Source organism: Moschus berezovskii, chromosome 21 (assembly GCF_049115385.1).
Source record: "Moschus berezovskii isolate FMDL1 chromosome 21, NW_MosBer_1.0, whole genome shotgun sequence".
NCBI classification, from domain to species: domain Eukaryota; kingdom Metazoa; phylum Chordata; class Mammalia; order Artiodactyla; family Moschidae; genus Moschus; species Moschus berezovskii.
In genome coordinates, this window is record NC_142480.1 from 59642284 (window position 1) to 59662747 (window position 20464).

General features: G+C 41.9%; 1 long non-coding RNA gene across 2 annotated transcripts in view; it reads right to left on the reverse strand.

Moving 5' to 3' along the window:
* Positions 1-4593: 4593 nt before the first annotated feature.
* The window catches only part of LOC148774579 (uncharacterized), a 61544-nt gene continuing 45673 nt past the window's right edge, over positions 4594-20464 (reverse strand). For both annotated transcript variants that reach the window (XR_016035669.1, XR_016035668.1), the window contains exon 4: positions 4594-7464. This is a non-coding gene — a long non-coding RNA (uncharacterized LOC148774579). The remainder of the gene's footprint in view (positions 7465-20464) is intronic.

A 20464-nucleotide genomic window follows, 5' to 3' on the forward strand; every position in this document is an offset into this window, starting at 1 on the left:
AGAAAGATTGATAAAGCAAAGCCATCGGAGTTATTTCCTATGCATGAAATTGATTAAATGCTTCACTAAATGGCTTATAAATTTGCTTCTCATATTTCTGTCACCCACTGAAAAGATTACAGAAACTCTGCATATAACCATGTTGTATACAATACCAAATTACAAAAGGTTGTAAAAACTAATGTTTTGTTTAAAGTTTTGAGCAGGACCATATGCCTTCAGTGACCTTGAGTAAGCTATTTTAATTCAAAACATTTCAAAGAATAGAGAGGGGAGAAATATTCAACTCCATAACAAACCAGACAAGTGGTGGGTAGACCCTGGTTAACTCTGCTGAACTTCTGTTCTTTCCTCCAAGAGCGGAGAGTGAAGCCCTTCCCTCCGGCTAAACGCCTTGTAACTGCAAAGCTGAGAAACGCATATGGTGTCAACAATATGTTTACAAAGAAGATGAGAAAAAAAGGCTTTGAGACCTCCCAAAGTTGAATCCACTCTATTATTTTTAGTTCAGAGACACAACCCAATGAGTCCCGTGTCTTGGCCAGACTTACAGGACTATGGAGAAAAGATGACAAATGTTATCATGGGTGATGGGATTGTTTTATGTTTAGGCTTCTTGTTTGTGTATTTTTCATCTCTCCCCATCTTTCAAAATTCAGTTTTCTTCTTTCCTCCATTTGAGAGTTTCTTCCAACTCTTGTGTCACCAGAGGGGGACGGGGTGTGGTTTTTAGCAAAGAAGCCACTGGCAGGCAACCACGTGACCTATAGATGTGATTTGGGAAACTAATCCTTTGCCTAACGTGGCCTTAAAAGTACCTTCACTTCTATAAGAAAGATGATATTCTTTCATAACATTTATAAGACATCACATCCCCAGCAAGAATTAGCATTTGGCATTAATGCACAGCTCTGGCAAGAGCTCCAAGAGGAGACGTTTATAAGCAAGGGTGTGTTTAAGATCCCTGCTGGGCTGACCTTTGTGGTACACACCCCCAACCTCCAGTCACCTTCATGAATAGCCAGAGGAGGAGCCAAGATCTGTCACAGCCACCACCATCTGGACCTCAGTGTGGTGGGAAACAGGTAGGGCCATGCTGTCAATGGGATGGGCTTCCCAGGGGGCCCAGTGGTAAAGAATCAGCCTGCCAATGCAGCAGACTCAGGTTCGATCCCTGGATCAGGAAGATCCCCCAGAGGAGTAAAGTGCAACCCACTCCAATATTGTTGCCTGGAAAATCTCATGGACAGAAGAGCCTGGTGGGCTACAGCCCATGGGATTGCAGAGTCGGACACAACTGAGCAAACATGGACCTCAATGGGGAATGGGGAGAGGAGCAGAGGACAGGACTTTCCAACACCAGCTTAGGTACACGTCTGCTTTTGTGTGACATTTCTGGGTACATGCAAGGAGTTTGTGATGGAACTGTCCCTCATTTGTGAAAACATAACATAATCTCAGTAGTAAAATCCAGTTTGTTCTTTTTTTTAATGAGTACCTGTTCTGGGAGATATGCCAACAACTCAGAGATGATTTAACCAGACCATCAACAGTTGGACAACTTACTTAACTCTTTGGTGATGGCTGCATGAACCTTCTTGTTGGCTTCAAGCCACCACATAATTAATGTTGATGCCAGACATACAGGGTTTAATAAATTATAACAAAGAGACTTCTTACTATACAACACAGAGAATAACTAGCTTCTCCCCACAGGTGTGAGCCATCTTAGAAGATGTGAATGCATGCTTCCTAAAGGTTACTCCCTGGAACACTGATTCTACAAGGTTATCCTTCATAAACCTGAAGGACAGCATGGTAACACTCTCCAGTATTCTTGCCTGGAGAATCCCATGGACAGAGGAGCCTAGCAGGCTACAGTCCATAGGGTCGCAAAGAGCTGGGTATGACTGAAGTGACTTAGCAAGCATGCACGGATGCATCCTTTATAAAAGGGTTTTGCTGATTAAATACATTGAAGTGAAAGTCGCTCTGACTCTTTGCAACCGCATGGACTATACAGATCCTGGAACTCTCCAGGCCAGAATACTGGAGTGGGGAGCCTTTCTCTTCTCCAGGGGATCTTCCCAACTGAGGGATCAAACCCAGGTCTCCTGCGTTGCAGGCAGATTCTTTACCAACTGAGCCACCAGGGAAGCAACACTCTTTGGAAGAATCGTAACACATAAGAAAGTGTTGGGACCCCTGTTGCAAACAATCCTATCTATTCAGTGTGCCTACAACTTCTCACTTGACCCGAGACATTTTATCCTTTGCATTAAGCTTAGAACCTGGGAATTGCTCTTTGTGGGAAACACTAATTTAAATCTACTGCATATCTAGCAGACTGGGCCACCTCGTTTGAAAGTTTAACAAGTTCTGGAATGCCCCCTTCAGTAAGACTCTCCAGCAAAATAAGAGAAATCTCGAACCTCACTGCAAGAAGGCCTCCTCCTCGCCATATACCACCCTTGAATCACGCACACATTCCTCTCCTAATTGGCACAGTTTCATGGCTGTTTACATATAGAAAGTTTTGGCTACGTTGAGGCTCAGCTGCAGCATACAGGCTCTCTCCTTGAGATCTGTCTTTCCTTTGCTTCTCCAGTTGTGGCTCACAGATTCCAGAGCCTGCAGGTTCAGTAAGTCACAGCACCCAGGCTCAGTTGCCCCAAGGCATGTGGGACCTTACTTCCCAAAGCAGGGATTGAACCCGAACTCCCTACATTGGAAAGCAGATTCTTAACCACTGGACTAAGGGCAGTCCTTATATTTGCTTTTTTTTTTTTTTTTTTAAGTAGATCTGACTAATCTACACAAGCACCTGTGGGCACTGAATGCCCAGATGAATATTGCGATCAGTCACTCAGTCATGTCCAACTCTTTGCGACCCCATGGACTGCAGCACACCAGGCTTCCCTGTCCATCACCAACTCCTGGAGTGTGCTCAAACTCATGGCCATTGAGTCGGTGATGCCATCCAACCGTCTCTTCCTCTGTCGTCCCCTTCTCTTCCTGCCCTCAATCTTTCCCAGCATCAGGGCCTTTTCTAATGAGTCAGCTCTCTCAGGTGGCCAAAGTATTGGAACTTCAGCTTCAGTGTCAGTCTTTCCGATGAATATTCAGGTTTGAATTCCTTTAGGATTGACTGGTTTGATGTCCGTGCTGTCCAAGGGATTCCTCCAGCACCACAATTCAAAAGCAACAATTCTTCGGTGCTCAGCCTTCTTTAAGGTACAACTGTCACATTCATACATGACTACTGTGGGCTTCCCTGGTGGCTCAGACGTTAAAGCATCTGCCTCCAATGCAGGAGACCCGGGTTCGATCCCTCGGTTGGGAAGATCCCCTGAAGAAGGAAATGGTAACCCCCTCCAGTATTCTTGCCTGGAGAATCCCATGGACGGAGAAGCCTGGTAGGCTACAGTCCACAGGGTCACAAAGAGTTGGACATGACTGAGTGACTTCACTTCACTGGTTTCACTGGAAAAACCATAGCTTTAACTAGACGGACCTTTGTCGGCAAAGTGATGCTTTTTAATATGCTATCTAGGTGAATATTAGTTGTATTTATTAGTAAATAAATTCTTCACATACCTTGATTTTTCTAAGATTACTTATAAACCCACTACCCTGTTTTATTTTAGATATAAGCCACAAGCCAGTGTTTCTCCTTTCCTTTCTGTAATCAAAGTCACTCAGACATCAAGATCATTCAAGAAAACCTAGTGGTGTGTGGGAGTGAATGAGAGTGACAAGTGATTATGGAGAGAAGTTGGATCTGCCCTCATTTAATTTTTTTTAAGTAAACCATTTGCACACTTCAACCTCTTAACTTGTATGGGTAGAAAATTACCCATGAGGCGCTTGAGAGGAGATGGTTGATAGTGCTGGGTAACAAACCCCTGGCAAGGATCTTTGCTCAACAGCCTGGGCTCACAAACTGTGAGGAAGAATCGGAAGCACCTGGAGGCTGTGTTTAAAAAAACAGGTCTGGGGCCACACCTTCAGAGTCTGATTGATTGAATGTCTGTACACAGAAATACCACATTGCTTCAGAAATGCGTCAGCGGGTCTGAGCACAGGCCTGAGGATTTGCGTGGCTAAGGAGCGCCCTGGCGATGCTGGTGTGGCTGGCCTGGGACTGCACTGGGGGAGTTCCCGCTGTACAACAACTCCCCAACTTGCCTGATCAGTTACCAAACACCAAACAGCAGCCCTACCCCAGACTCCAGAGATGGCATCTCTAGGAAGGAAACGTGGGAGTCTGTATTTATATAATAATAAACTCTGCAAAGCCATTCAAAACAGCCAGGCCTGGACTACCTCAGCCAGAGAAGCAGGGCTTGCCTTTTAGATCAGGGCCCTGGGTCTTGGGCGCCCCGCCTGCCTGCCCATGGAGGAAGCCGCCTCGGTGCCCAAGGCCTCTTCAAAGTGCACGGAGGCCAAGGACCCGTGAATGCCTCGACCAATAACTTGTCTGGTAATTGGTATATTGATTGCTAATGTCATCATGTTTTAGTATACATAAACCCCTCACTCTATTCCACAGCCCCCAACAATCCCCAAAGTCATTGTTTATTCATCGTGACTCCCCAACTAGCCCTTGTCAGTTCCCGCTGGAGGGCTTGCTGATAAAAATCACCAGATGATTGGATGCACACATTCTTAACATGACTGACTCATGACATCTCAGAGGGCAGTCGGGGAGCCTGTCATTACAGTACAATACTTTCCTTTCTTCCTCTTATCTAGCCCCAGATGACTTTGAGATTTTTATTAACTCATTAATGACTGAAGATGTCATTAGAGCCAGTAGAAGGGTTTTTAATTTTTTTTTCTTTCATTCTTTCCTTCTTTTATTGAGAATAAGTGCACAATTTGCTTCTGGTGAGAGGGGGGAAACAGCCAAGGCAAACCCAGTGAAGAGACCCTTTAACTTTATTAGAACTTGAAATCTGATTGACAGGTACAAGGACTGAACATCTGTACACAGAAACACCATGTTGCTTCAGAAATACACTGGGTAAGAAAAAAATGGAGCAATTGGTTAGGAAATAGCAACTTGTAAAATTCAGCAATTTCTATTGTGTGGTGGGACCAATCTTTCCAACCTAACAGCTAAATTAAAAAAAAAAATTCAGAGGAAGGCTACTGAAACCTCTAAATGTTTCTTAACCTACACATTCATTAAACCATATCTTGTTTCTGCCTGCCTTTAATTTTCACATCTGCAGAATTGCTTTTAAAAATCAAATTAGATCTTTTGAAGGCACTTAAATTGCAACAACCTTATGTTTTTTTATATACTCTTGGGTTTCGGGCTTTTCATCTGGGTTGTGTGTCCAATTAATGGGATATCTCAAGGAAGCACTAATCATTTCGAAAACTTGAGAATCTGAAAAGCAAGCAGACTATTTTCATTATAACTGATTGGATTGAGAATAAGCTACAGAGGAAATGTTCAATAATTATGATAACTTTTTTAGATGAGATCACAAAAAAATGTCAGTCACATAAGGTACTTTTCCCTGCAATGAAGTCTTTGAAGTTCCTTTCAGTGGGTTCCTCTTCGGGTTCAGCCTCGGGCATGTCAGAGGGCTGCTTACAGAGTGGGTTTACACTGATTTTATCAGGCTGGGTAATTCACTTGGCAAAGCAAACGTCTATTACTTGATGTATCTCATATGTTATTAAGTGTTTACGAAATTTTACTATTGTCAAAACACATTGTAAATTAACAGATTCTCATAACACATGGAAACTACTCCCCAGAAGAGAAAAATTGTTGTCTGAGGACCTAGAAAGATTTCTACCCACGGAAACTGCTGTCAGTAAACTATGACCAAGATTTCAATGTGCCTGAAGCCAAGTTTTATTCTTAAATCACCTAATTATATCTTTCTGTATTTATTTGCCTGGTGGAGAATTTTACTCATTAAATGTTACGCTAAACAGAATAATTAGTTAATATCTGCAGATTAATTAAACACAATAATTCTCTCTAATTCAGTAATAACCATATTAATTTTTTTTAATTGTTCAACTTTCTGCACATGATGCCAGATACCCAGATAAAACCTGGGAGAAAATGAGTTAAAAGCCCAGATGTTTTTAAACATCCAGATGTATGGTGTCAAGTAAACAAAACATCAAGGTTTTTTACTATTTTTTTTCCCATTTTCATCCAGATGTTTGGTGTCATATAGACACACTTTTAATCTGTTCAGTCGTAATCACAGTGTTCTTTAATACCATTTGCCAATATTTGGATCCTTTCTTCACCATATTATTTCTAAAATTTTTGTTTAGTTCATTCATGGGGGAAAACATAAATAAGTAAAAAATTTAACAGCCAGAAGACTCATAACACAAGACCACCAGCCAGAATGATGCCCAAGTCTTTTTGTTGCAAAACACTTTCCATCTGCATTTTTAAATGAGGAAAGACAATTCAGCTTAAATGGTTGGAATGGCAACTTAATTTTAATTGACAGGTACATGCTAATTTCAATTCTAGTAAGTATATAGGAGAACCCCAGGCTCTCAAGTGTAAATGATGGCCATCTTTTCAATGGGTTCCTTTCCCAACTTCCTAAATCCCAGAAGAGACGTTTCAGGAACAATTTCTGCTCTGGTGACTTTGGGAATGTAGAAGCTCTGACCTAGGACTTGGAAGACTTGCCATTGAGCTTCAACTCTTCCATTTTCTGACTGGGTGACCCTGACCTCATCATTTAAGCTCTGAGCCTCAGTTTTCTCTTCTTTAAAATGGGAATAATAACCCTTCCCTCAGTTAACCTGAGGATCTAATGAAAGAAATCTGGAACCGTAAAATGTTTCACAGGTACAAATTATCATTAGTTATAAAATATTTTATAATTATTTTAATGTATTATTAGTGTTTAAGTGGGGCTTCCCAGGCGGTGCTACTGGTAAAGAACTCACTTGCCAGTGCAGGAGAAGTAAGAGATGCGGGTTCGATCCCTGGATTGGGAAGATCCTCTAAGGAAGGGCATGGCAACCCACTCCAGTATTCTTGCCTGGATAATCCCATGGACAGAGGAGCCTGGCAGGCTAAGTCCATAGGTTTGCAAAGAGTCGGACAGGACTGAAGCAACTTAGCATGCAATGTTTAAGTATTAGTAGGTAAAATGATTGTCACTGTTAATATGGAATCCAGGGGAACAGGAAAGATAACCCACTCAAAAAGATATGATTAACTATTTACAGTTTCCAAATTGTATACAGAAATGACTGTAATTCTTGGGTGTACAAAACAACATCAGATTATGTTACCAAGTCCACGCTCGCTCTGCTTGCCACACAACAGGCCGATGAATCCAAGAAACGAGGTGTCGAGGCAAGGAAGAGACTTTAATCAGGGAGCCCGCAGACCCAGAAGGCGGCAGGCGAGTGCCTCACAATAGCCAGCTTATTGGGGTCTGGATGCCAGGTTCTTTTCTAGATCAGAGAGAAAGAAGCAATGAGGAACTAAAATCAAAAGGCAGAAGAGAGAGGGAGATGCAGTGGGGAAGTAGAGTAAGAGGGTCTCCAGTCCTGTGAAACATCTCCAAGGGAATGTCCAGCCTTCAGAAGGGGTGTGTTAATCTCTTCTATTCACAGGGCAGGGACGAACTATCTCTCCCTGAGTTGAACAAAGGCACTTTAGTTTACAGTCAAGCAGAGGGGCAGGGTCCTCCAGGCAAGCCATGAGTATGATTATAATAATAAAAGCAAGTCAAAGAAACAGTTTCCAACGTAGAGTCAGAATTGGCTTCCTCCCTGCAACAGTTATACTCCTTTGTGTGTCTATGCCCTTCCTGCACTTATCTAGGTAAATAGAGAAATAATTGTAGTGATAGTCTCTTAGGTAACTAAATAGACTAATCCTAGATCCCATTCAGAGAAGGCAATGGCAACCCACTCCAGTATTCCTGCCTGGAAAACCCCATGGACGGAGGAGCCTGGTGGGCTCCATGGGGTCGCGAAGAGTGGGACACAACTGAGCGACTTCACTTTCACTTTTCACTTTCATGCATTGGAGAGGGAAATGGCAACCCAATCCAGTGTTCTTGCCTGAAGAATCCCAGGGATGGGGGAGCCCGGTGGGCTGCCGTCTATGGGGTCGCACAGAGTCAGACACGACTGAAGTGACATAGCAGCAGCAGCAGATCCCATTGATTTGGTCTCTACTACAATAGGGCCCTCTGGCCAATCTAGAACCATATTCCTGACCCACTGCTGCACTTACCTTTGATGGACTCACTGGCCCTCCTGGCTAATGCAGACTCAAACATCTGCATATAGTAATTTTGTGCACTGCTAAATATTCAAACAGACCTCAAGGGAGATGGCTTTTACGATTTTGTGCTATTAGCAAAACGTGCATCCTAAAAAACTGTCGTCAAAGAATAGGCCAGCCTTCCTGCTACAAGATAAGAAGGTTTCTAAGTGAGAAATCAGCTCATGCATTTGTAAAACCCTAAACACTAAAAGCCTTTCAAGCATTCTAATCTTAGACTTTTTGTCATGACTCCAAGATTTGGGGGGAAAAAAAACTCAAAACATTTGAGTTATACTTTTAAGGTATGGAAGGGTTCTTGAAGTACAAGAAAGGGGAGAAAATAAATGCAAAGAAGACAAACCTGGTTAATTTTAATTTTAAAAAAAAATCTGCAGTGACAGAACACCACAGTACAAAAAAAGCTCCCACGTTAAGAAATTTCTTTCAAAGTTGAGTCCAACTTTTTTTCTCAATATGTGACCATAGAGGAGATGGAATAAGGAATCGGGTTTTAGCTCCTCAACTTTCTGAAGTCACGGACCTCTCATCAGCATGTGGCTCTGTGTGATGAACACTTGCTGTGAAGAACCAGAAATCAATGCAAAAGGAAACAATAATAATAAAAGGGACGCTTTCCACCATCAGAACCGGGAAAGGTGTGTGAGCTGGAAGAAAGTACAGTACTGAAGCCCATGACAAGTCATGATAAATGGGTCGTTATAAAATTCATGTTTAGGCAGCACCAGGCCGGGGATAATGCCATTCGTCATGGCAACACTCGGCCGCTAATGAGCCCTCATTGCATATTCATGTCTGTGGCGTTTCTTCTCTCCCTCCCACCCCGAACTAGTGCCTGGAAATATCTCCACCTCAAACTGCAGCTCAGGCCTTCTTCTTCTTCTTCTTTCTTTTTTTTTTTTTTTTATTTGTTATGTTGCAGCAATTACACTGTAAAAGTGCTGCCCAAGATTGATTGCTCTGATCTGTAGTTCAATTGTAAATTAGAATACACATCCCCCCAGGGACACACGGCCCCTATTTGTGATTAAGAAAAAAGCCCCATAATAGACTAATAGCTAAAGTTCTCTCTCTTTTACTTTCAGGCAATTAGCTTGATGAAATGGCCTCTTTTTGTGTACCCTGGAAGTGTAAACCGATATCATAATGAAGTATATGATGTTTATTCTATTATTTTCACCTTCCCGGGTATGCAGGAATGCATAAGTAATGGCTGCTTTGTCTGGTGCATTTACTGATTCACAAGTGAACTATTTCTTAAAGATGCAGTGTGTGCATTCTGAGGCTTGAGGTAAGCAACCCCCTGACTTTGAGTTAACCTCCACGGTAAGAACTCTACTAAAGAGGAGGGAAATTCCAGGTAGTGGTGAGAGCAGGACTCTGATAGTCAAGAGCCATCTAACTGCCTGCTGGCTCTAAGGTGGATGAGGCAGTAACACATTGGAAGCACTTAGAGTCAATGAAGACCCCAGGACAGTCTGGCAAAGTGTCCAGTGGTGACTTTGTGTGCAGTGAGCATCCAGGTGACCAAAATGTGTGCTTCATCTCCCCTGCTTGGTTTTGCAACACCAGCTCAGTCTATACTCCTGGGTTAGAGGAGTTAAAGCTAGGGTTAAAGCTAGCCCTACACCATGTATTTCATTATACAACCATCTTTAAGTGAACTGCTGCCCCTCCTCAACAAAAAGTCTTGTCTTTTCAAGTTACTAAACTGTCATAAGTTGTCAAGAAAAGATTCTTCAACTTCCTACACAGGCCGGCTGACAAATGTTTTGACCAGCGAGCCAATGAACGCAGCTGGGGCATTTCCAAAGCTGTTTGGGCTCTCCATATGCAATATTTTAATATCTATTTTATGTCATTAATGAGAGTCTCAGGAGAAAAGGAAGAAACAAGTGTCCCAACTGGCAAGACAGAAAGAGAAAAAAAGGAAAAACAGAACAACACAAAAATCTATCTTGGTTGAAAATAGTTTATGGTGGGTTACGTACCAAGAGGTTGATTTCCGTTTCAATTCTACATTCCAATCTCCTGCCAGTCATCAATAACCCAGTTTGTATAACCCACCAAACACTTCCTGGGCTTGTGTAGTCTGGGTCAATCAAGCCTTCCCTCTTTAATGTGAACCTTATTTGCTTTTCTCAAAAAAATCACTTTTATAGCAAAAGGATCTCACTGACTTCTTAATGCTGAAGTGGACATGCGTGTTTAGATTTGTTATATTTTAAAATTAATGTTTGCGATAGTCTTTTGTTACATACAAAATATGTTTGCATTTCCTCCCAATTCCTGGTTAAATAAAACCTTTTGGGAAAGTTTATTACTATATCCTGTAAAGTGATACTAATGTTACATAATTTTGAATAGTACCACAAAATGAGCTACTCAGAAATACTTCAGAAAAATTTACTTGATACCTTTCTTGCTAAAAATCTAAAGTTCATATCAGCCCTTTTTTGGGGATTTTCCCCTTAATTTTTACAACATTGAACTCTGTGTAAAATATAGACCTGAAATATAATAAATGCATATTTTCATTGCTCCTTGAAATTGACTGTGTAGCTGCCACATTATTGCTGTGTTGGAAATATACTATTGTGAACTTTCAAGTGGCATTAAGTCTAGGAAAGTTTCCTCCATAGAAGTTCCTTGCTGAAACTTGTCACAATTTTTTAAGAGTGCATTTATTCTATAACAATAATGACTTATATTTACCTTGCTTCATAGTTTTTGCAGTTCTTCCATATAAATTACACCATATAAATAATCCTTTGAGATAAATGAGGCAATAGTTTCATTAATACCCCAAAGTTACAGGGGGGATAAGTGAAGTTCAGAGAAGTTAAGTCATCTGCCTAAAAGTTACCAGTCAGTAAATGCAAAGTTGGTCCTTCTCCCCATGCCTTGAACACCAAAAACCTGAGCACCTTCTGGCAGTCCACACTGTTTCTTTTCTGGCTTCGAAGTCGCTGTTAGCAGCAGCTCTACAAATCTCATAGCTCTTACCATAAACAAACCTTTCGATCTTCATTTATACTTGGGCAAGACTGAAAAATGAATGTAAACACACACACACACACCCCCCTTGACAAACACCAATAAAGAAAAGAGTAGAATTCACACTGCATGGTTACTTCCCTACCTAAATTTAAGATAAATAATCTATATTTCATTATAAGCATATGCTGAGACTGGAGAGATGTCAGCCACAAAACTGAAGCAGTTATCTAGATCATTCAAATTTGAGATATAGAGCAAAGACCACTCTTTTTAAGAGCGATTGGTTTGCATCCAAATTTTCTAGAGTCTTGGTCGAGTCTTTTCACCAAACATCTCTCCATGGCCTTTGAACATGCCCTCTGCCCCACCCTTATCTCACGTTCCCATAGAACTAACTCAACCCTGACCATCATTCCAGAATCAGCTCAAAGATCACTTCTCTTCAGTAACAGTGGCTGACTTCTATCTCTACCCTTGTTCCAAATACCTCCTTGATTTGATCTCAGCAAGCAAGCCTCATCCACCCCAGTAAGGGCCTCCTCCACTGTGAAGCCAGTGAAGATGGGATTCACATCCAGAATCCGTAAAATACAAATTCTTTCAAGGCTGTGCTGCACCCATCTGTCGCAGTTTCCTACCCGACTAACATGCCATGCTCATGACTCAGAGCCCTGAGATTAGCAAGGCAGTTCTGGGAAGTTCTTTGAGAGAAATGGCCACCAGTTTGATAAGAGACAGGCACCTGACCAATAGCTTGCCACTTGTAGAAGTGGCCTTGAGACGACAATTCTATCAAATAAAACTACTTAAGCAGAAGCCTACGGGAGTAGGCAAAAGTCAAAGATAAAATCACACCAGTCATGATTTCCTATGAAAAAAACTACTCCTGCCTGAAATGGGATAAAGAGAAGATACCAGAAATGGGCCCAAAACAAAGTATCCCCAAACAATGTGTAAGTATGATGCCCAAACCCCAGGTGTGACATTACCTAACCTTGCAGGAGAAATGAGGGGATGTGTCATTATTTCGTTTAGTCATTTATCCCTCCATGCAGTGATTCATCCAGCAAAGATGTACTGCGTCCTCAGGGGACAATGGCAAAAACAGATGTCATCCCTACCTTCACGGAACTCACAGTTTAGTAAGGGAGACACATACACAATCACAGCAGAAGACAAGACTGCATACTCTATAATACACACGGGAAGGATAAAATGGGGACTCATAGTGGGATCTTGATATACAGAAAAGTGCTTCCATATAGAAAGTCTTACACAGAAGCCTGAAGAATGCGGTTATAGATGAATGTTTAGAGAATGGGAAGAGGGGTGGACACATTTCTAGAAGCAGAATGAGCAAAGGCCCAGGAGTACAGCACAGCTTAGCCAGTTAAAGGGCCATTGAACAGGACAGCGTGACTGGACCGCTAAGAACTGGAAGTGAAGGATAATGTGTTGAAGCTGAGGACATAGAAAGGTAGTCCATGTAGCGGCCTGTAGACCCCAGAAAGCATTCTGGAGGCTACCTTCAATCTAGTGCAAAGCAACTGAGGGTCTCTAAGCAGGAGGGGCCCCTGACCATATTTGTAGTGGGCTTTTTGGTGACGATGTTGTCACAGTTTGAGCAAAGCACATGAATTTGTTAAGAAAGAAACACAATGGTTTTGTTTATCTAGCCCTGGTACCAACTGAGCTCTAGGGAACCACTGCTTCTTTACTGCTGGAAAATAGAGCCCTCTCCAACCTACCTGCTGTGTGAACCCAGCAGCAGGGTCCCCAGTGCTGATGGAGGAACTCTGGCCCAGCAGGTATGACACCAAAGACTGATTTTTGAGTCAGTTCTAAGAAACAGTGACTGTTCTCAGGAGAGCAAGACAGCTGCTCAAATGCTGCAGCAAACCTGGAAGATGATGCATAGGCTCTGAACAAAATGGTGTGAGAACAGGTCCCAAGATCCATCAGCGGTCAGTTTCAGAATGCTGACTGGGCTACATGACATCCCCCTGAGTCACTGTCGCGCACCCTCTGACTGTCCAGGACCTACCCATTCTGAATCCCTCTGTTAGAGCACTCTGCTAGCAGGACTTCTTAATGGCCTGTTTCCTCCACACAGCAGGAGAAGCAGGGATCTTGAGTCACCACTTAATTACTAAGGCCTGGTCCTGTGCTGGACACTTGCAGGTGCCTGGTAATGTTGGTTTGTTTTCATGTGTATTATGTTCTACAACATTGCATTGTCATTGTGGACTATTTTTTTCAATCTCCCCCTGTGAGTTCTTTGAGAGCAATGTCACCATGTTTGCATCTCCAGTTGGCACTTGATATAGGATTGATCGTTAAGTAATGCATGGATAAAGTAATTAATATGAAGGTACTTCACGAATGCCAACAGCTCCACCTTCTCTCTAGAATCCTACATACCATCGGTATTTATTGATGAAAGATGCTCCCTTAACACTGACGGTTAATGCATTTCTACATTTTAATATGCAATCAAAAAGAGAATGCATGTAAAACCTGCTGAACTCCAAATAAGGTCTATAACTGGGTTAATAGTAATGAATCAATTTCCCAGTGTTGACAAGGTATGGTGGTTACACAAGATGTTATCTTTGGGAAAGCTGAATGAAGGGAACAGAGGATGTCTCTGAATTCTTTTCACAGCTTCCTGTGAGTTTTAAACAGCTTTAAAATAGATTATAATGACTCAAAAAAACAAATTTTAATTTTTTTGCTCTTTACCTCTTTATATATTTTTATATTTTTTACTTTTAATTTTCATATCTATTTTGAGCATAGCTGAGAAAAATGTAATGATTTAAATGATGCTGTCACACACTACACCAGCAAACAGGAAAGATAATGCCCTAATTCTGGGCACTGTTCTTTTGGTCCTGACAGGGTGGCGTTTAAAATATGCTGGGAGAGGAACAAGAGGCATTACTTTTGCCTGATTCAAGCATATCCTCGAAATGGTAGTTTCATAAACAAAGTGCCGACGGCTATGATCTTCTCTCCTCTTCTCCTTCTCCTTTTATCCTAAGTCAGGTCAATAAGTGTCTTCTGCAGAGCCCGGTTTTGGAAGATAGAGAGCAATTACAGACTACAGGGAACTATTAGTGGAAAACTCACAGGAAGTCAGAGTGCCTTTAAACTTCCTTCTGCTGAGCACTGTTCTTTGAAAAAAAATGTCAGTGTTAGAAAAAGATGCTTTAAACAAATATGTTTAGTGTGTACACTCTCATGGTGTTCCTGGAGTTTTTAAATTACATTTTCAAGAGTCTACTGTCAGTTATGTGGATAACAATATGGGTCATGACTTCAAAAATCTGAAGCATGGTAGGCAATTTTTCTACTATTGGAAGATCTGAAAACCACCAATAAGAAATCCCTGTGTACACAGATTAAGGTGAAATTGCAGTTTATCTTAAACTGCTTAAACATGGAAGGTCAACAAGACCTTCCCCAGCATAAAAATCTGTAATTTCCAATACCATTCAATTAATAAGCTTCCTAGAAATCCATATGATGAAAATTATGAAAAACCCTGTAGATACCATAAACATAAAGTCAGATTCAAAGATAAATGACATTCCTCCATATATTCATCCTTTTTTTTTTTTTTTCTGAAAACTGAAAACCTGTGAATAGGTACATCTAAGAAGAGTACCTGCTCAGAAGCCCCTGTGGTTTTGTGATAACCTGTTTAAATCAAGTTCAGCTCCAGGGGTGGCACTGGGACATCATCTTAGCAACCCACAGGTTTGCCTGGAAAAGAGGCGGAAGAACCGTGTATGATAACCAGGTGCAGAAGGAGAGTGCCTCTCTGATGGCTGGAAAAGCTCGCTAGACAAGGGCATCCATCTTTACTTCTTCAGGGTAACAGCCACACACTGTAGAGACAGAATTTCACTTAATAAAAGAAAGGGAGGGGAAAATGCAGGAATGTTTTTAATATTTGGCTTATTGATTCACGAATCAAAGAGGAAACTATAATTATCTCTGGTTCTATCAGAACTGAGAGATTTCTTCCACACAATCTTTTGTGTAGTGGGAACAAAGCTTTATTCCAAAGAAAATTCACTTTAAAATATCCCCAAAGAGATAAAATACCCGCAAGATTCTACAGCTCTTTAATGCTTGCCATGGGCCAAATTGTGCAATTAGAATCAGTCACTTTAAGTGCTGAAGTCATATAATGCTAATAGATCACTTTATAATGTGAGCAGTTTTTAAAAGTCGTATTTAATTTTCTATTATCACTGGACTGAATGCTAGTTGTGTCCATACAATCAGTTAGAGATTCTCAAGTCCAAAGAAGACAGATGGCCACTTGCTAGGGCATTGCTCTACCTGGCTTTCATTCTGAGATCTGAATTGGAACTCTAAAATAGACCATATTTCCACTTTCTTCCTAACTGTGTTTATTTTTCTTTCCAAACCAAATGACAAGGGCTCCTTTTGGTTTTGTAATTATTTTATTTCAAAAAGTACAGATTGAGACAAAATCCCCTGTGGGGTGTGTGTGTGTGTGTGTGTGTGTGTGTGTGTGTGTGTGTGTGTGTACATGTGTGTGGTTTTCTTTAAGAAAATGAAATGAACCATAAAATAAGCCCTTAACAGTAACCTTAGAAATAAAACAAAATCATTTACAACACATGGGATTGTTGCAGGATATGTCAAGATTAGACGGTTTAAGGGAGCTCTCCTGAATGTGGAAGCAATTATCATGAAATTCATGACTCATTAGCAAACATTCCATATTGTTCCTCATTTCTGGGTCAATGTTATTAGGAAACATAGACTTAAGATTTAGCTGTTTCATTGACTTTAGAGCTAGATTAGAGATAGTTGGACCATATGATAATATTAATATAAAGCAAAGATTCCATGGTTTTGAAGTTCTTCATTTCTCAGACATGGGCAGTTTGGTCCTTGAGTTAAGTATGAACGAAATAACCTCAAAAGCATATAGGCAAGAATGAAGTTGGTGATAGAGGGTTGTCTGTAAATGGAAAGCAAGAGTGCACGCTGCACATACGTACTGGCGGATGTCAGTTGGGATTTCGCAGACACGCTGCTTGGTATGCAAAATGGCTGGTGAACTCAAGTACCCAATACTGTATATAATGGGAACCAGATGTCTAACAGAGAGAGAAAAATATTTTATAGCAATAAATGTGACATTGACTCTTAAAGGGTTTGCTGCTTTTAAACAACTTCCCAATCTTTCCTTTTGGTCGTGCATTTTAAAGCAGATCGTGGAAAGAAACTATTTTCACATTTTTAAAGAAAAAGTGTTTAACTCGCCATGAACTTCTAAACTGCGTACGTAAGGAGAAATGATCTGAAAGAGATAATTGTGGAATTTATGAAAGCCCTGTGCCCCACAATGCAAGAAAGAAAAAAAAATTACTAAGGCTAATAAGGCATAACTCCTCCTGCCCTTTAAGAACTTAAAATATACAAGATGTGATAAGATGCATACAGCTGTTTTGGGGACATGGCCAAAGTAGGCCTTGGGAAAGGGACACACAGTACTCTGAGGACTTAGAGGAGGACGAGAAAACTCCTCTGGCTGGCAGGTCCCATGAAGGAGAATCCCTCTGACTCGTCCTGCTCCAGGCCTCCCACTGCCTCCTCTGCATGCACCAGTGTTGCCCTGATGAAGGCCTCCAGCTCTCTGGCTTGCCACTGCACCAGTCTTCCAGCAGTTCTGCCCTCAGCCTTCCCCCACCCACTCCCTCATTTATATTTATAACCCTCATTTTGCTGCTGGGGTTGTTGGTGTTCAGTTGCTCAGTCATGTCTGACTCTTTGAGACCCCATGGACTGCAGCACGCCAGGTTTCCCTGTCCTTCACAATCTCCCAGAGCTTGCTCAGACTCAGGTCCATTGAATCGATGATGCCATCTAACCATCTCATCCTCTGTCACCCCCTTCTCCTCCTGACCTCAATCCTTTCCCAGCATTAGGGTCTTTTCCAATGAATAGACTCTTCGCATCAGGTGGCCAAAGTCTTGGAGCTTCAGCTTCAGCATCAGTCTTCCTGCTGGGGTAGGGGTTCTGAAGCCTTGGCACTATCAAGGAAGCCGGTTAAGTTGCAAGCTCTCTAGTTTGGCCTGGGTCCACATCTTGCCTTGTCATTTACTGGTTGTGACCTTGAGGAATTCACTTATCCAACTTCCTTCAAACATGGATTTTTTCATCTGTAGGATGAGGATAACCAAAGTGCAGATCTCATGGGTTTGGTGTCAGGAATTGATGAAGTCTGCACAGAACGTGCTTGAAAGTCAGGACTCTGTTGGTAGAAACTCTTTTAGCTCTTCTACTATCAATCATGAGATCCAGTTTTTTAAAAGACAAAATCTAATGTGCTTATTTTGGCATGCCAGGCTGCTCAGGAGCTGGTGTTTGCCTGCTTCTCTAATTCTTTCTCTCAATCCCCTCCCTCAAATACACGACTCTCTTCCCATCCCTGCCTGCTTATCATCATCCAAAGAGGCCTCTGGGCTCCAGCCCCTGCACCTTTGCACAGGTTACCCTGCCTGACATGGATGCCTCACCTTCCACCTAACTACACAGCCGATGCTTGCTGCTGGTCTGCTCTCTAGCAGATCTCTCTGTCTTCCCTGACATCCTATGAAAATAAACAAAGTGTTCCCTTTATGAGGCCAATGGTTGCAAACTCAGGCTGCACACAAATAGCATTGCCAAGTGAGCAGGACAAGGTGATGCAGTAGGGAGTGGTGGGGCCTGTGGCGAAAAGGAGAACCCCTGCCCTGGCTAAAGGGTCAGCCACTCCCCACTGATGCCATGAGAAAATGAGCATTCAGTATTGCCAAAACTTCCGTTGCTTCAAAGGAAGAAAGAAATCTACATTTTCACCTGAAATCTCCAGTCATTAATTGTTGACACCATTCTAAAGGAGATCAATCCTGGGTGTTCATTGGAAAGACTGATGCTAAAGCTGAAACTCCAATACATTGGCCACCTCATGCGACGAGTTGACTCACTGGAAAAGAGTCTGATGCTAGGAGGGATTGGGGGTGGGAGGAGACGGGGACAACAGAGAATGAGATGGCTGGATGGCATCACCGACTCGATGGACGTGAGTTTGAGTGAACTCCGGGAGTTGGTGATGGACAGGGAGGCCTGGCGTGCTGTGATTCATGGGGTCGCAAAGAGTCAGACACGACTGAGCAACTGAACTGAACTGAAAAGGATTTTTGCTTCCCAGGTGGCACTAGTGGTAAAGAACCCACCTGCCAATGCAGGAGACATAAGAGATGAGGGTTTAATCTCTGGGTCAGGAAGATCCCCTGGAGGAGGAAATGGCAACCCGCTCCAGTGTTCTTGCCTGGAGAATCCCATGAACAGAGGAGCCTGAAGGGCTACAGGCCATAGCATCACAAAGAGTCAGACAGGATTGAAGCAACTTAGCACACATGCCAGAAGTTTAGTAATGCTATAACTTTGGGCCAGACAAAACCCTCTGGGGACCAAACGGCTAACTGTATGCAGACCTTGGGTCCTGAGTCACCAGACTTAGGGATCTCCTTCCAGGTGCACCCCTCTGTTCTTCGCCTGTAATTGTTAGCACATCTACTTCTCCAAGAAGGACAAGGAGTATGTTGGGCGTTCTTTGTCTTTCCAATGCCTACAGCAAGTGGCTCTAAAAAGCATCTCAGAGAAGTTTATATTGATGTTTCCCGAGTCTGAAAGACAGGGTAGGGTCTGCAGGTGGGAGGTCATTCCAGGCAGGTCAAAGAATCAAGGAGTTCCCATTCTAAATGTCCCTCTTTCTAAAGATAAAAGATTTTATAGATATCATAAGCCTTGATCAGTATCTGACTTCCTTAGAACTGTATGGGACTCTTCCTACAAAGTTTCAAAGTCTACTACATGATTAGCAACACTGGAATCAGCCCTGAAAATGTAAACCTAGTCTATAAACACAGCCTACATATAAACTTAATCTGTACCTCTCATGCAAGTGAATAACTCAATGAATGAGCTAAATCTTCCTGCCAGAACCCCAACTCAAGTGTCAGACATGACGCTGTCTTAATTTTGTTGGAAGGTGACCAGAGAGCAAATGCTGGATGAGAGACATGCTGTCTCTGAAACTGTGGACAAGAAGAAGAAAATGGTGAAGACTGAGATGTGGACGACTTAGAAGATTCAGCAAAAGCAATGACAGTATATTTTTTTAACTTTTTGAATGCCCACAGTCTTTGATCTGATGAGGTCCTTACTTCAAGGAATGAAAAGTGAAAGTGTTAATCACTTCATTACATCCAACTCTTTGTGACCCCATGGACTGTAGCCTGCCAGTCTCCTCTGTCCAAGGGATTCTCCAGGCGAGAATACTGGAATGGGTTGTCATTCCCTTCTTCAGGGCATCTTCCCGACCTGGGATTAAACCCAGGTCACTTGCAATGCAGGTAGATTGATTTACCATCTGAGCCACTAGGGAATAATCATGCATAAATGCTAGGCTGTAAGTATGTTCATTACAGCTTTGTTTACAATGTTGGAAAAATATAGGAATTGTCACATGAGCAGTAATAGATGATTTACTAGTATTAGTATTTATTAATTAATAAACTATTGTTAATAATTTACTGTTATGAATGACTATTATTAACAATAGGTGAAATCTATTGAACTCTTATTTATGTGGCAGACTATGTACTTGGAATGTTGGGTTCCTTTTATCACTTAACCATAATGTTCTATCCATCTTACAGATGAGGACTCTGAGACACAAGAGTGTTTAAATAATTGGTCCAAATCACATAGCATAGGTATTTAAACTCAGTACTTATTTAATACCAGAGCTTAAGCAGGATCCTCCCCTTCTCCTATAAATAACTGACATCCATTGCGGTCACTGTGCAGTCACCAAAATTATAATCTAGGAGAATATAGGATGATACAGAAAAGACTGCTATAAGGTAGAAAAAGCAGGTTACAAAAAAGGTTCCTCTTGCTCTGGCATTGTTAGAGGGAAATAGCAGAATCTATCAGACACTGCTCCATCACTGAAGAAGGATTTGAGGTGAGAAGAAAGACTATCTCACAAAAAATCACTGCAGGGCCAGCGCCAGATCCAGGGAGGAGCTCTAGCATCCTTCCATTTGTTCCTCTGCTTCT